Raw genomic sequence first — 15,697 nt, 5'->3', positions numbered from 1 at the left:
GAGTCTCACACTGAGCCCCCAGGAAAGAGCCTAAGAACAGACTAGCTGAAACGTTACTCTCGTCGATATAAATCAGCATTGCGAATGTTGTATTGAAACCGGATGCAATTTCAGTGTTTCATCGTCAATGTCATGGTCGAAGGGTAACAGTAATCCCGCCGTGTTGCATCGGAATCTGACACTGGGCCCCCAGGGAAGAGCCAAAGTACATACTCTTCGAAACCGTACTCCTATGGACAGAAATCGGCATTGTGAATTTTGTATTGATCCGAATGCATTTTCTGTTTTTCATCGTCAATGACATGGTCGAAGGGTAACAGTAAACCTGCTGTGGTGTATCGGAGTCCCACACAGAGCCCCCAAGGAAGAGCCAAAAAACAGACTCCCTGAAACGTTACTCTCGTCAATATAAATCGGCATTGCGAATTTTGTATTGAAAACGGATGCAATTTCTGTGTTTCAACGTCAATGTGATGGTCGAAGGTAACAGTAAACCTGCTGTGGTGCATCGGATTCTCACACTGAGCCCCAGGGAAGAGTCGAAAAGCAGTCGCCCCGAAACGTTACTCTCGTCAATATAAATCGGCATTGCGAATTCTGTATTACAACCGGATGCCATTTCTGTGTTTCATCGTCTATGTGATGGTCGAAGGGTAACTGTAAACCTGCTGTGGTGCATCGGAGTCTCCCACTGAGCCCCCAGGGAAGAGCCGAAAAATAGACTCCCCGAAACGTTACTCTCGTCAATATAACTCGGCATTGCGAATTTTGTATTGAAACCACATGCAATTTCTGTATTTCATCGTCAATGTGATGGTCGAACGGTATCAGAGAACCTGCTGTGGTGCATCGGAGTCTCACACTATGCCCCCAGGGTAGAGCCATAAAACAGTCTCCAAGAAACGTTACTCTCGTCAATATAAATCGGCATTGCGAATTTTGTATTGAAAACGGATGCAATTTCTGTCTTTCATCGTCAATGTGATGGTCGAAGGGTAACATTAATCCTGCCGTGGTGAATCGGAGTGTAACACTAAACCACCAGGGAAGAGCCAAAGAACAGGCACCCTGAAACGTTATTCTTGTCAATATAAATCGGCATTGCGAATTTTGTATTGTAACTGCATGCAATTTCTGTGTTTCATCGTCAATGTGATGGTCGAAGGGTAACAGTAAACCTGTTGTGGTGCATCGGAGTCACACACTGAGCTCCCAGGGAAGAGCCAAATAACAGACTCCCCGAGACGTTACTCTCGTCAATATAAATCGGCATTGCGAATTTTGTATTACAACCGGATGCCATTTCTGTGTTTCATCGTCTATGTGATGGTCGAAGGGTAACTGTAAACCTGCTGTGGTGCACCGGAGTCTCCCACTGAGCCCCCAGGGAAGAGCCGAAAAATAGACTCCCCGAAGCGTTACTCTCGTCAATATAACTGGGCATTGCGAATTTTGTATTGAAACCACATGCAATTTCTGTATTTCATCGTCAATGTGATGGTCGAACGGTATCAGAGAACCTGCTGTGGTGCATCGGAGTCTCACACTATGCCCCCAGGGTAGAGCCATAAAACAGTCTCCAAGAAACGTTACTCTCGTCAATATAAATCGGCATTGCGAATTTTGTATTGAAAACGGATGCAATTTCTGTCTTTCATCGTCAATGTGATGGTCGAAGGGTAACATTAATCCTGCCGTGGTGAATCGGAGTGTAACACTGAACCACCAGGGAAGAGCCAAAGAACAGGCACCCTGAAACGTTATTCTCGTCAATATAAATCGGCATTGCGAATTTTGTATTGATACCGGATGCAATTTCTGTGTTTCATCGTCAATGTGATGGTCGAAGGGTAACAGTAAACCTGCCGTGTTGCATCGGAGTCTCACACTGAGCCCCCAGGGAAGAACCGAAAAACAGTCTCCCCGAAACTTTACTCTCGCCAACATAAGTCGGCATTGCGAATTTTGTATTGAAACTTTATGCATTTTTGTGTTTAATCGTCAATGAGATGGTCGAAGGGTAACAGTAAACCTGCTGTGGTGCATCGGAGTCTCACACTGAGCCCCCAGGGAAGAGCCGAAAAACAGACTCCCCGAAACGTTACTCTCATCAATATAAATCGGCATTGCGAATTTTATATTGAAACCGGATGCAATTTCTGTGTTTCTTCGTCAATGTTATGGTCGGAGATTAACAGTAAACCTGCTGTGGTACATCGGATTCTCACACTTAGCCCCCAGGGAAGAACCAAAAAACAGACTCAACGAAACGTTACTCTCGTCAATATAAATCGGCATTTCGAATTTTGTATTGAAACCGGATGCAATTTCTGTGTTTCATCGTCAACGTGATGATCGAAGGGTAACAGTAAACCTGCTGTTGTGCATAGGAATCTCACACTGAGCCTCCAGGGAAGAGCCGAAGAACAGACTTAGCGAAACGTTACTATCGTCGATATAAATCGGCATTGCGAATTTTGTATTGAAACCCCATGCAATTTCTGTGTTTCATCGTCAATGTGATGGTCGAAGGGTAACAGTAAACCAGCCGTGGTGCATCGGAGTCTAACACTGAGCCCCAGGGAAGAGCCAAAAAACACACTCCCCGAAACTTTACTCTCGTCAATATTAATCGGCATTGCGAATTTTGTATTGAAAGCGGATGCAATTTATGTGTTTCATCGTCAATGTGATGGTCGAAGGGTAACAGTAAACCTGCTGATGTGCATCGGAGTCTCACACTGAGCCCCCAGGAAAGATCCGAAGAACAGACTAGCTGAAACGTTACTCTCGTCAATATAAATAGACATTGTGAATTTTGTATTGTAACTGCATGCAATTTCTGTGTTTCATCGTCAATGTGATGGTCGAAAGGTAGCAGTAAACCTGATGTGGTGCATCGGAGTCTCACACTGAGCCCCCAGGGAATAGCCGAAAAACAGACTCCCCGAAACGTTACTTTCGTCAATATAAATCGGCATTGCGAATTTTGTATTGAAACCGGATGCAATTTCTGTGTTTCATCGTCAATGTGATGGTCGAAGTGTAACAGTAAACCTGCTGTGGTGCATCGGAGACTCACACTGAGCCCCCAGTTAAAAGCCGAAGAACAAACTCCCCGAAACGATACTCTCGTCAATATAAATCGGCATTGAGAGTTTTGTATTGAAACCGGATGCAATTTCTGTGTTTCTTCGTCAATGTTATGGTCGAAGGGTAACAGTAAACCTGTTGTGGTGCATCGGAGTCTCAAACTGAGCCCCCAGGGAAGAGCCAAATAACAGACTCCCCGAGACGTTACTCTCGTCAATATAAATCGGCATTGCGAATGTTGTATTGAAACCGGATGCAATTTCTGTGTTTCATCGTCAATGTGATGGTCGAAGGGTAACAGTAAACCTGCTGTGGTGCATCGGAGTCTCACATTGAGCCCCCAGGAAAGAGCCAAAAAACAGTCTCCCCGAAACGTTACTCTCGTCAATATAAATCGGCATTGCGAATTTTATATTGAAACCGGATGCAATTTCTGTCTTTCATCGTCAATGTGATGGTCGAAGGGTAACAGTAAACCTACTGTGGTGCATCGTAGTCTCACACTGAGCCTTCAGGGAATAGCCGACAAACAGACTCCCCGAAACGTTACTTACGTCAATATAAATCGGCATTGCGAATTTTGTATTGAAACCGGATGCAATTTCTGTGTTTCATCGTCAATGTGATGGTCGAAGGGTAACAATAAACCTGCTGTGGTCCAATGGAGTCTCACACTGAGCCCCCAGGTAAAAGCCGAAGAACAAACTCCTCGAAACGTTACTCTCGCCAATACAAATCGGCATTGCGAATTTTGTATTGAAACCGGATGCAATTTATGTCTTTCATCGTCAATGTGTTGGTCGAAGGGTAACAGTAAAACTGCTGATGTGCATCGGAGTCTCACACTGAGCCCCCAGGAAAGATCCGAAGAACAGACTAGCTGAAACGTTACTCTCGTCAATATAAATCGACATTGCGAATTTTGTATTGAAACTGAATGCAATTTCTGTGTTTCATCGTCACTGTGATGGTCGAGGGGTAACAGTAAACCTGCTGTGGTGCATCGGAGTCTCACACTGAGCCCCCAGTTAATAGCCGAAGAACAAACTCCACGAAACGATACTCTCGTCAATATAAATCGGCATTGCGAGTTTTGTATTGAAACCGGATGCAATTTCTGTGTTTCTTCGTCAATGCTATGGTCGAAGGGTAACAGTAAACCTGTTGTGGTGCATCGGAGTCTCACACTGAGCCCCCAGGGAAGAGCCAAATAACAGACTCCCCTAGACGTTACTCTCGTCAATATAATTCGGCATTGCGAATGTTGTACTGAAACCGGATGCAATTTCTGTGTTTCATCGTAAATGTCATGGTCGAGGGGTAACAGTAATCCCGCCGTGTTGCATCAGAATCTGACACTGAGCCCCCAGGGAGAGCCAAAAAACAGACTCCCCGAAACGTTACTCTCGTCAATATAAATCAGCACTGCGAATTTTGTATTGAAACCGGATGCAATTTCTGTGTTTCAACGTCAATGTGATGGTCGAAGGGTTACAGTAAACCTGCTGTGGTGCATCGGATTCTCGCACTGAGCCCCAGGAAAGAGTCGAAAAACAGTCCCCCCGAAACGTTACTCTCGTCAATATAAATCGGCATTGAGAATTTTGTATTACAACCGGATGTCATTTCTGTGTTTCAACGTCTATGTGATGGTCGAAGGGTAACTGTAAACCTGCTGTGGTGCATCGGAGTCTCCCACTGAGCCCCCAGGGAATAGCCGAAAAACAGGCTCCCCGAAACGTCACTTTCGTCAATATAAATCAGCATTGCGAATTTTGTATTGAAACCGGATGCAATTTCTGTGTTTCATCGTCAATGTGATGGTCGAAGGGTAACAGTAAACCTTCTGTGGTGCATCGGAGACTCACACTGACCCCCAGTTAAAAGCCGAAGAACAAACTCCCCGAAACGATACTCTCGTCAATATAAATCGGCATTGCGAATTTTGTATTGAAACCGGATGCAATTTCTGTGTTTCATCGTCAATGTGATGGTCGAAGGGTAACAGTAAACCTTCTGTGGTGCATCGGAGACTCACACTGACCCCCAGTTAAAAGCCGAAGAACAAACTCCCCAGCCGGCCGGAGTGGCCGAGCGGTTAAAGGCGCTACAATCTGGAACCGCACGACCGCTGCGGTCGCAGGTTCGAATCCTGCCTCGGGCATGGATGTGTGTGATGTCCTTAGGTTAGTTAGGTTTAAGTAGTTCTAAGTTGTAGGGGACTTATGACCACAGCAGTTGAGTCCCATAGTGCTCAGAGCCAGCCAACAAACTCCCCGAAACGATACTCTCGTCAATATAAATCGGCATTGCGAGTTTTGTATTGAAACCGGATGCAATTTCTGTGTTTCTTCGTCAATGTTATGGTCGAAGGGTAACAGTAAACCTGTTGTGGTGCATCGGAGTCTCACACTGCGCCCCCAGGGAAGTGCCAAATTACAGACTCCCCTAGACGTTACTCTCGTCAATATAAATCGGCATTGCGAATGTTGTATTGAAACCGGATGCAACTTCTGTGTTTCATCGTCAATGTCATGGTCGAAGGGTAACAGTAATCCCGCCGTGTTGCATCGGAATCTGACACTGAGCCCCCAGGGAGAGCCAAAAAACAGACTCCCCGAAAGGTTACTCTCGTCAATATAAATCAGCACTGCGAATTTTGTATTGAAACCGGATGCAATTTCTGTGTTTCAACGTCAATGTGATGGTCGAAGGGTTACAGTAAACCTGCTGTGGTGCATCGGATTCTCGCACTGAGCCCCAGGAAAGAGTCGAAATACAGTCCCCCCGAAACGTAACTCTCGTCAATATAAATCGGCATTGAGAATTTTGTATTACAACCGGATGTCATTTCTGGTTTCAACGTCTATGTGATGGTCGAAGGGTAACTGTAAACCTGCTGTGGTGCATCGGAGTCTCCCACTGAGCCCCCAGGGAATAGCCGAAAAACAGGCTCCCCGAAACGTTACTTTCGTCAATATAAATCAGCATTGCGAATTTTGTATTGAAACCGGATGCAATTTCTGTGTTTCATCGTCAATGTGATGGTCGAAGGGTAACAGTAAACCTTCTGTGGTGCATCGGAGACTCACACTGACCCCCAGTTAAAAGCCGAAGAACAAACTCCCCGAAACGATACTCTCGTCAATATAAATCGGCATTGCGAATTTTGTATTGAAACCGGATGCAATTTCTGTGTGTCATCGTCAATGTGATGGTCGAAGGGTAACAGTAAACCTGCTGTGGTGCATCGGAGTTTCACATTGAGCCCCCAGGAAAGAGCCAAAAAACAGACTCCCCGAAACGTTACTCTCGTCAAAATAAATCGGCATTGCGAATTTTGTATTGAAACCGGATGCAATTTCTGTCTTTCATCGTCAATGTGATGGTCGAAGGGTAACAGTAAACCTGCTGTGGTGCATCGTGGTCTCACACTGAGCCTTCAGGGAATAGCCGACAAACAGACTTCCCGAAACGTTACTTACGTCATTATAAATCGGCATTGCGAATTTTGTATTGAAACCGGATGCAATTTCTGTGTTTCATCGTCAATGTGATGGTCGAAGGGTAACAATAAACCTGCTGTGGTGCATCGGAGTCTCACACTGAGCCCCCAGGTAAAAGCCGAAGAACAAACTCCCCGAAACGATACTCTCGTCAATATAAATCGGCATTGCGAGTTTTGTATTGAATCCGGATGCAATTTCTGTGTTTCTTCGTCAATGTTATTGTCGAAGGGTAACAGTAAACCTGTTGTGGTGCATCGGAGTCTGACACTGAGCCCCCAGGGAAGAGCAAATAACAGACTCCCCTAGACGTTACTCTCGTCAATATAAATCGGCATTGCGAATGTTGTATTGAAACCGGATGCAATTTCTGTCTTTCATCGTCAATGTGATGGTCGAAGGGTAACAGTGAACCTGCTGTGGTGCATCGTAGTCTCACACTGAGCCTTCAGGGAATAGCCGACAAACAGTCTCCCCGAAACGTTACTTACGTCAATATAAATCGGCATTGCGAATTTTGTATTGAAACCGAATGCAATTTCTGTGTTTCATCGTCAATGTGATGGTCGAAGGGTAACAATAAACCTGCTGTGGTGCATCGGAGTCTCACACTGAGCCCCCAGGTAAAAGCCGAAGAACAAACTCCTCGAAACGTTACTCTCGCCAATACAAATCGGCATTGCGAATTTTGTATTGAAACCGGATGCAATTTATGTCTTTCATCGTCAATGTGTTGGTCGAAGGGTAACAGTAAAACTGCTGATGTGCATCGGAGTCTCACACTGAGCCCCCAGGAAAGATCCGAAGAACAGACTAGCTGAAACGTTACTCTCGTCAATATAAATCAACATTGCGAATTTTGTATTGAAACTGAATGAAATTTCTGTGTTTCATCGTCACTGTGATGGTCGAGGGGTAACAGTAAACCTGCTGTGGTGCATCGGAGTCTCACACTGAGCCCCCAGTTAATAGCCGAAGAACAAACTCCCCGAAACGATACTCTCGTCAATATAAATCGGCATTGCGAGTTTTGTATTGAAACCGGATGCATTTTCTGTGTTTCTTCGTCAATGCTATGGTCGAAGGGTAACAGTAAACCTGTTGTGGTGCATCGGAGTCTCACACTGAGCCCCCAGGGAAGAGCCAAATAACAGACTCCCCTAGACGTTACTCTCGTCAATATAAATCGGCATTGCGAATGTTGTATTGAAACCGGATGCAATTTCTGTGTTTCATCGTAAATGTCATGGTCGAGGGGTAACAGTAATCCCGCCGTGTTGCATCAGAATCTGACACTGAGCCCCCAGGGAGAGCCAAAAAACAGACTCCCCGAAACGTTACTCTCGTCAATATAAATCGACATTGCGAATTTTGTATTGTAACTGCATGCAATTTCTGTGTTTCATCGTCAATGTGATGGTCGAAAGGTAGCAGTAAACCTGCTGTGGTGCATCGGAGTCTCACACTGAGCCCCCAGGGAATAGCCGAAAAACAGGCTACCCGAAACGTTACTTTCGTCAATATAAATCGGCATTGCGAATTTTGTATTAAAACCGGATGCAATTTCTGTGTTTCATCGTCAATGTGATGGTCGAAGGGTAGCAGTAAACCTGCTGTGGTGCATCGGGGACTCACACTGACCCCCAGTTAAAAGCCGAAGGACAAACTCCCCGAAACGATACTCTCGTCAATATAAATGGGCATTGCGAGTTTTGTATTGAAACCGGATGCAATTTCTGTGTTTCTTCGTCAATGCTATGGTCGAAGGGTAACAGTAAACCTGTTGTGGTGCATCGGAGTCTCACACTGAGCCCCCAGGTAAAAGCCGAAGAACAAACTCCTCGAAACGTTACTCTCGCCAATACAAATCGGCATTGCGAATTTTGTATTGAAACCGGATGCAATTTATGTCTTTCATCGTCAATGTGTTGGTCGAAGGGTAACAGTAAAACTGCTGATGTGCATCGGAGTCTCACACTGAGCCCCCAGGAAAGATCCGAAGAACAGACTAGCTGAAACGTTACTCTCGTCAATATAAATCAACATTGCGAATTTTGTATTGAAACTGAATGAAATTTCTGTGTTTCATCGTCACTGTGATGGTCGAGGGGTAACAGTAAACCTGCTGTGGTGCATCGGAGTCTCACACTGAGCCTCCAGTTAATAGCCGAAGAACAAACTCCCCGAAACGATACTCTCGTCAATATAAATCGGCATTGCGAGTTTTGTATTGAAACCGGATGCATTTTCTGTGTTTCTTCGTCAATGCTATGGTCAAAGGGTAACAGTAAACCTGTTGTGGTGCATCGGAGTCTCACACTGAGCCCCCAGGGAAGAGCCAAATAACAGACTCCCCTAGACGTTACTCTCGTCAATATAAATCGGCATTGCGAATGTTGTATTGAAACCGGATGCAATTTCTGTGTTTCATCGTAAATGTCATGGTCGAGGGGTAACAGTAATCCCGCCGTGTTGCATCAGAATCTGACACTGAGCCCCCAGGGAGAGCAAAAAAACAGACTCCCCGAAACGTTACTCTCGTCAATATAAATCGACATTGCGAATTTTGTATTGTAACTGCATGCAATTTCTGTGTTTCATCGTCAATGTGATGGTCGAAAGGTAGCAGTAAACCTGCTGTGGTGCATCGGAGTCTCACACTGAGCCCCCAGGGAATAGCCGAAAAACAGGCTACCCGAAACGTTACTCTCGTCAATATAAATCGGCATTGCGAATTTTGTATTGTAACCGGATGCAATTTCTATGTGTCATCGTCAATGTGATGGTCGAAGGGTAACAGTAAACCTGCTGTGGTGCATCGGAGTCTCACATTGAGCCCCCAGGAAAGAGCCAAAAAACAGACTCCCCGAAACGTTACTCTCGTCAATATAAATCGACATTGCGAATTTTGTATTGAAACTGAATGCAATTTCTGTGTGTCATCGTCAATGTGATGGTCGAAGGGTTACAGTAAACCTGCTGTGGTGCATCGGATTCTCGCACTGAGCCCCAGGAAAGAGTCGAAATACAGTCCCCCCGAAACGTTACTCTCGTCAATATAAATCGGCATTGAGAATTTTGTATTACAACCGGATGTCATTTCTGTGTTTCAACGTCTATGTGATGGTCGAAGGGTAACTGTAAACCTGCTGTGGTGCATCGGAGTCTCCCACTGAGCCCCCAGGGAATAGCCGAAAAACAGGCTCCCCGAAACGTTACTTTCGTCAATATAAATCAGCATTGCGAATTTTGTATTGAAACCGGATGCAATTTCTGTGTTTCATCGTCAATGTGATGGTCGAAGGGTAACAGTAAACCTTCTGTGGTGCATCGGAGACTCACACTGACCCCCAGTTAAAAGCCGAAGAACAAACTCCCCAAAACGATACTCTCGTCAACATAAATCGGCATTGCGAGTTTTGTATTGAAACCGGATGCAATTTCTGTGTTTCTTCGTCAATGTTATGGTCGAAGGGTAACAGTAAACCTGTTGTGGTGCATCGTAGTCTCAAACTGAGCCCCCAGGGAAGAGCCAAATAACAGACTCCCCGAGACGTTACTCTCGTCAATATAAATCGGTATTGCGAATGTTGTATTGTAACCGGATGCAATTTCTGTGTGTCATCGTCAATGTGATGGTCGAAGGGTAACAGTAAACCTGCTGTGGTGCATCGGAGTTTCACATTGAGCCCCCAGGAAAGAGCCAAAAAACAGACTCCCCGAAACGTTACTCTCGTCAAAATAAATCGGCATTGCGAATTTTGTATTGAAACCGGATGCAATTTCTGTCTTTCATCGTCAATGTGATGGTCGAAGGGTAACAGTAAACCTGCTGTGGTGCATCGTAGTCTCACACTGAGCCTTCAGGGAATAGCCGACAAACAGACTTCCCGAAACGTTACTTACGTCATTATAAATCGGCATTGCGAATTTTGTATTGAAACCGGATGCAATTTCTGTGTTTCATCGTCAATCTGATGGTCGAAGGGTAACAATAAACCTGCTGTGGTGCATCGGAGTCTCACACTGAGCCCCCAGGTAAAAGCCGAAGAACAAACTCCCCGAAACGATACTCTCGTCAATACAAATCGGCATTGCGAGTTTTGTATTGAATCCGGATGCAATTTCTGTGTTTCTTCGTCAATGTTATGGTCGAAGGGTAACAGTAAACCTGTTGTGGTGCATCGGAGTCTCACACTGAGCCCCCAGGGAAGAGCCAAATAACAGACTCCCCTAGACGGTACTCTCGTCAATATAAATCGGCATTGCGAATGTTGTATTGAAACCGGATGCAACTTCTGTGTTTCATCGTCAATGTCATGGTCGAAGGGTAACAGTAATCCCGCCGTGTTGCATCGGAATCTGACACTGAGCCCCCAGGGAGAGCCAAAAAACAGACTCCCCGAAACGTTACTCTCGTCAATATAAATCAGCACTGCGAATTTTGTATTGAAACCGGATGCAATTTCTGTGTTTCAACGTCAATGTGATGGTCGAAGGGTTACAGTAAACCTGCTGTGGTGCTACGGATTCTCGCACTGAGCCCTAGGAAAGACTCGAAAACAGTCCCCCCGAAACGTTACTCTCGTCAATATAAATAGGCATTGAGAATTTTGTATTACAACCGGATGTCATTTCTGTGTTTCAACGTCTATGTGATGGTCGAAGGGTAACTGTAAACCTGCTGTGGTGCATCGGAGTCTCCCACTGAGCACCCAGGGAAGAGACGAAAAACAGACTCCCCGAAACGTTACTCTCGACAATATAAATCGGCATTGCTAATTTTGTATTGAAACCGGATGCAATTTCTGCCTTTCATCGTCAATGTGATGGTCGAAGGGTAACAGTAAACCTGCTGATGTGCATCGGAGTCTCACACTGAGCCCCCAGGAAAGATCCGAAGAACAGACTAGCTGAAACGTTACTCTCGTCAATATAAATCGACATTGCGAATTTTGTATTCTAACTGCATGCAATTTCTATGTTTCATCGTCAATGTGATCTTCGAAAGGTAGCAGTAAACCTGCTGTGGTGCATCGTAGTCTCACACTGAGCCTTCAGGGAATAGCCGACAAACAGACTTCCCGAAACGTTACTTACGTCATTATAAATCGGCATTGCGAATTTTGTATTGAAACCGGATGCAATTTCTGTGTTTCATCGTCAATGTGATGGTCGAAGGGTAACAATAAACCTGCTGTGGTGCATCGGAGTCTCACACTGAGCCCCCAGGTAAAAGCCGAAGAACAAACTCCCCGAAACGATACTCTCGTCAATATAAATCGGCATTGCGAGTTTTTTATTGAAACCGGATGCAATTTCTGTGTTTCTTCGTCAATGTGATGGTCGAAGGGTAACAGTAAACCTGCTGTGGTGCATCGGAGTCTCACATTGAGCCCCCAGGGAAGAGCCAAAGAAAAGACTAGCTGAAACGTTACTCTCGTCAATATATATCGACATTGCGAATTTTGTATTGAAACTGAATGCAATTTCTGTGTTTCATCGTCACTGTGATGGTCGAGGGGAAACAGTAAATCTGCTGTGGTGCATCGGAGTCTCACACTGAGCCTCCAGGGATTAGCCGAAAAACAGACTCCCGAAACGTTACTTTCGTCAATATAAATCGGCATTGCGAATTTTGTATTGAAACCGGATGCAATTTCTGTGTTTCATCGTCAATGTGATGGTCGAAGGGTAACAGTAAACCTGCTGTGGTGCATCGGAGTCTCACACTGAGCCCCCAGTTAAAAGCCGAAGAACAAACTCCCCGAAACGATACTCTCGTCAATATAAATCGGCATTGCGAGTTTTGTATTGAAACCGGATGCAATTTCTGTGTTTCTTCGTCAATGTTATAGTCGAAGGGTAACAGTAAACCTGTTGTGGTGCATCGTAGTCTCAAACTGAGCCCCCAGGGAAGAGCCAAATAACAGACTCCCCGAGACGTTACTCTCGTCAATATAAATCGGCATTGCGAATGTTGTATTGTAACCAGATGCAATTTCTGTGTGTCATCGTCAATGTGATGGTCGAAGGGTAACAGTAAACCTGCTGTGGTGCATCGTAGTCTCACACTGAGCCTTCAGGGAATAGCCGACAAACAGACTTCCCGAAACGTTACTTACGTCATTATAAATCGGCATTGCGAATTTTGTATTGAAACCGGATACAATTTCTGTGTTTCATCGTCAATGTGATGGTCGAAGGGTAACAATAAACCTGCTGTGGTGCATCGGAGTCTCACACTGAGCCCCCAGGTAAAAGCCGAAGAACAAACTCCCCGAAACGATACTCTCGTCAATATAAATCGGCATTGCGAGTTTTTTATTGAAACCGGATGCAATTTCTGTGTTTCTTCGTCAATGTGATGGTCGAAGGGTAACAGTAAAGCTGCTGTGGTGCATCGGAGTCTCACACTGAGACCCCAGGAAAGAGCCAAAGAACAGACTAGCTGAAACGTTACTCTCGTCAATATATATCGACATTGCGAATTTTGTATTGAAACTGAATGCAATTTCTGTGTTTCATCGTCACTGTGATGGTCGAGGGGTAACAGTAAATCTGCTGTGGTGCATCGGAGTCTCACACTGAGCCTCCAGGGAATAGCCGAAAAACAGACTCCCGAAACGTTACTTTCGTCAATATAAATCGGCATTGCGAATTTTGTATTGAAACCGGATGCAATTTCTGTGTTTCATCGTCAATGTGATGGTCGAAGGGTAACAGTAAACCTGCTGTGGTGCATCGGAGTCTCACACTGAGCCCCCAGTTAAAAGCCGAAGAACAAACTCCCCGAAACGATACTCTCGTCAATATAAATCGGCATTGCGAGTTTTGTATTGAAACCGGATGCAATTTCTGTGTTTCTTCGTCAATGTTATGGTCGAAGGGTAACAGTAAACCTGTTGTGGTGCATCGGAGTCTCACACTGAGCCCCCAGGGAAGAGCCAAATAACAAACTCCCCTAGACGTTACTCTCGTCAATATAAATCGGCATTGCGAATGTTGTATTGAAACCGGATGCAATTTCTGTGTTTCATCGTCAATGTCATGGTCGAAGGGTAACAGTAATCCCGCCGTGTTGCGTCGGAATCTGACACTGAGCCCCCAGGGAGAGTCAAAAAACAGTCCCCCCGAAACGTTACTCTCGTCAATATAAATCGGCATTGAGAATTTTGTATTATTACCGGATGCCATTTCTGTGTTTCAACGTCTATGTGATGGTCGAAGGGTAACTGTAAACCTGCTGTGGTGCATCGGAGTCTCCCACTGAGCACCCAGGGAAGAGACGAAAAACAGACTCCCCGAAACGTTACTCTCGAAGATATAAATCGGCATTGCTAATTTTGTATTGAAACCGGATGCAATTTCTGTCTTTCATCGTCAACGTGATGGTCGAAGGGTAACAGTAAACCTGCTGTGGTGCATCGGAATCTCACACTGAGCCTCCAGGGAAGAGCCGAAGATCAGACTTAGCGAAACGTTACTCTCGTCGATATAAATCGGCATTGCGAATTTTGTATTGAAACCGGATGCAATTTCTATGTTTCATCGTCAATGTTATGGTCGAAGGGTAACAGTAAACCTCCCGTGGTGCATCGGAGTCTAACACTGAGCACCAGGGAAGAGCCAAAAACAGACTCCGCGAAACTTTACTCTCGTCAATATTAATCGGCATTACGAATTTTGTATTGAAAGCGGATGCAATTTATGTGTTTCATCGTCAATGTGATGGTCGAAGGGTAACAGTAAACCTGCTGATGTGCATCGGAGTCTTACACTGAGCCCCCAGGAAAGAGCCGAAGAACAGACTAGCTGAAACGTTACTCTCGTCGATGTAAATCGACATTGCGAATTTTGAATTTAAGCTGGATGCAATTTCTGTGTCTCATCGTCAATGTGATGGTCGAAGGGTAACAGTAAACCTGCTGTGGTGCATCGGAGTCTCACACTGAGCCCCCAGTTAAAAGCCGAAGAACAAACTCCCCCAAAACGATACTCTCGTCAATATAAATCGGCATTGCGAGTTTTGTATTGAATCCGGATGCAAATTCTGTGTTTCTTCGTCAATGTTATGGTCGAAGGGTAACAGTAAACCTGTTGTGGTGCATCGGAGTCTCACACTGAGCCCCCAGGGAAGAGCCAAATAACAGACTCCCCGAGACGTTACTCTCGTCAATATAAATCGGCATTGCGAATGTTGTATTGAAACCGGATGCAATTTCTGTGTTTCATCGTCAATGTCATGGTCCATGGGTAACAGTAATCCCGCGGTGTTGCATCGGAATCTGACACTGAGCCCCCAGGGAAGAGCCAAAGAACAGACTCCCCGAACGTTACTCTCTTCATTATAAATCGGCGTTACGAATTTTGTATTGAAACCGGATGCAATATCTGTGTTTCATCGTCAATGTGATGGTCGAAGGGTAACAGTAAATCTGCTGTGGTGCATTTGAGTCTAACACTGGGCACCCAGGGAAGAGCCAAAGTACATACTCTTCGAAACCGTACTCCTATGGACAGAAATCGGCATTGTGAATTTTGTACTGATCCGAATGCAATTTCTGTTTTTCATCGTCAATGATATGGTCGAAGGGTAACAGTAAACCAGCTGTGGTTTATCGGAGTCTCACACTGAGCCCCCAGGGAAGAGCCAAAGAACAGTCACCCCGAAACGTTACTCTCGTCAATATAAATCAGCACTGCGAATTTTGTGTTGAAACCGGATGCAATTTCTGTGTTTCAACGTCAATGTGATGGTCGAAGGGTAACAGTAAACCTGCTGTGGTGGATCGGAGTCTCACACTTAGCCCCAAGGGAAGAGCCCAAAAACAGACTCCCCGAAACGTTACTCTCGTCAATATAAATCTGCATTGCGAATTTTGTATTGAAACCGGATGCAATTTCTGTGTTACTTCGTTAATGTGATGGTCTAAGGGTAACAGTAAACCTGCTGTGGTGCATCGGAGTCTCACACTGAGCCCCCAGGGAAGAGACGAAAAATACACTCCCCGAAACGTTACTCTCGTCAATATATATCGGCATTGCGAATTTTCTATTGAAACCGGATGCAATTTCTGTCTTTCATCGTCAATGTG

Source organism: Schistocerca cancellata, chromosome 12, assembly GCF_023864275.1.
Source record: "Schistocerca cancellata isolate TAMUIC-IGC-003103 chromosome 12, iqSchCanc2.1, whole genome shotgun sequence".
Lineage (NCBI taxonomy): Eukaryota > Metazoa > Arthropoda > Insecta > Orthoptera > Acrididae > Schistocerca > Schistocerca cancellata.
Note: the sequence above shows the minus strand (reverse complement) of the source record.